We start from the raw sequence: 2,301 nt of genomic DNA on the forward strand, positions 1-2,301 counted from the left end.
ATATTTATACAAAGCTTCGACAAGAACCCCGGATGGGAACCGCAAATGTTGCACATGTTTTCAAAAAAATATTTTGTTTGTGGATAGATTGATTGCTGTCATCAGGCTTGGCAAAACTCATCGTCATGAGGCGTGAAGCTGTGACTGTGAAGCCTCTTGGTCCGTCAAAATCAATTGACTGTTCCTTAACGACCAGTCACTTCGTTTGCCAGTCATTCAACCCCCAGTCGTTTGAAGCTGAAAAAATTCCATAGTCAGCATTTACCAATCGCATTCGAACGAGTCGTCGACCGAGCTGAAGACGAAAAAGAAACGCATTTATTATTATTGTTACTCCTGCCAGCAAGCCGAAGACGACCGAAGACGAAAAAGAAACGCATTTATTATTATTGTTGCTCCTGCCAGCAAGCTCGTTTTCAGTTTTTTATTGCTATTGTTGCTCTCTGCCAGCAAGTCGTTCAATTAGTTGTACCTGCCGTCAGAAGCCGATCGAAGTGTGATGAGATTTACCAGTCACTCTCAGGAGAAATGTTGACCATGTGTAGGAGCTTCGCCAGTCGATGATGGAGAAATGTTGATTGTTGTCGTGCTTTATCCGTCATGCGAAAAGGGAGGCTCCGTCAATTGAGAACAGTGCCCGTCGTTTGATGAAACAAAACTAGTCGGGTCAAGCGTGACGGGCGAAATTTACCAACACTGGCTGTCATTCAATCCGACACCTTGTTTCTTTGAGCTGACCGAAAGCATGGTTCCTTGGGATAGGTTCAGTCCAAATTGACTCTATTTTCTATTTTTCGGTTCCATACATATATAATACGCACAGCCAGTGGTGAGACCAGATTTTCAGGAACCAGTTTTGGTAGGCGCTTTAGGAGTGAGTAGAATCATTTGCATACCTCAGTAGTTACAACCTTTTTTTCACTGATCCCTTTTTTCATATTTCAGAACTCACTGACTGTGTAATTTGCGGACATATTCAATAAAAAAAAACTTTACATTGATAATCCAGAATGCACCTATCGTATTTTGTAAGTTGTAATTCACTGCAAGATGCATTTAAATTTTTGATATTGGAGGTTACGTGGCGCTAGAAGGTGTTATTCGACGAGCGGTGGGCGAAACGCGAGGCACAATTTTCAACAGATCCAGTCAACTTATCTGCTTTGCCGACGACATTGATATAGTCGGCAGATCATCTGCGGCATTGAAGGAGATCTACCGCAAACCGGAACGGGAAGCAGGAAGGATTGGATCAATAATTAATACGTCCAAGACGAAGTGTATGCTGGCCTGCGGATCCGGGACCGAACGAACCCGCTTGTCCAGGTCACTATCGACGGCGACGAGATGGAGATGGTCGAAGACTTTTTCAATCTCAGCTCACTGGTGACCGCAGACAATGACACCAGCCGTGAGATTCGGCGGCAAGTCATCAGCGGAAGTCGTGCCTACTATGGACTCCACAAGCAACTGCGGTCGAAAAGACTTAGTCCTCTCAAGAAGTGTACATAACGCTCATTAGACCGGTTGTTCTCTACGGACACGAGACATTGTTGTTTATTTAATATAAAATCATCTGACATATGTATCCCAAGTAACACAGATTATGCCAACTAGCAATAGGAAGTTTTATTATGGTTTAATTATGGCATTTTTTGTGCAGCTCGTTTTATGGCGGTTTTATTATGGTCATGCAGAATGCTTATAATTTTTTTTTCGACCATATGTTTTTAGATGGTTTTGAAAACGCTAATAAAACTTTTATTAAACATGCTGTTTTAGTTATTTTGAAAGAGTTGTGAATGCTTTTTTGAAACTATAATAAAACACAAACCTAGAAGTTTGCTCCAAGCTTTCTTTTGCATGTTCTATAATAGCACTCAGTGCATGATTATTAAACCGCCATAAAACTTAGTGACAGTTCTCGATCAAGATGTCAAAACAGGACACGCTCAGATTAGATAGCCATATTTGAATTGGAACTCCCATTTTTACACATTTTTGGTAAGTTATGCGTGTTGGTTTTGAGTTAAAATAAAAAAAAAAATACATCTTTGAAAACTTGAAATCACCGAAAGTGGTATGAATATCTTTACAATATGAGTATTGAGTGAAAGGGCCCAAATAGTAGGAAAAAAAATTGTTGCTTGACGCCATCATTAATTCAAGATGGCGGCTTCCGCATTTATTTTCAAAGCTGTAAATTACTGAAAATATCGTGAAACCTTCACAATATGGTTATTAGGTGAAAGTAATAAACGAGTAGAAGTCAAATTTCGTTGCCCGTCGCCATCTTAAATC

The 2,301-nt window shown here is 40.3% G+C and overlaps 1 long non-coding RNA gene across 1 annotated transcript; it reads left to right on the forward strand.

Moving 5' to 3' along the window:
* The first annotated feature begins 714 nt into the window (after positions 1-714).
* On the forward strand, positions 715-1,769 carry LOC129757183 (uncharacterized). The gene is made up of 2 exons (XR_008739639.1): positions 715-874; positions 946-1,769. It is a non-coding gene; the product is annotated as an uncharacterized LOC129757183 (long non-coding RNA).
* The last annotated feature ends 532 nt before the right edge of the window (positions 1,770-2,301 follow it).

This window comes from Uranotaenia lowii, chromosome 1 (assembly GCF_029784155.1).
Source record: "Uranotaenia lowii strain MFRU-FL chromosome 1, ASM2978415v1, whole genome shotgun sequence".
Taxonomy (NCBI): domain Eukaryota; kingdom Metazoa; phylum Arthropoda; class Insecta; order Diptera; family Culicidae; genus Uranotaenia; species Uranotaenia lowii.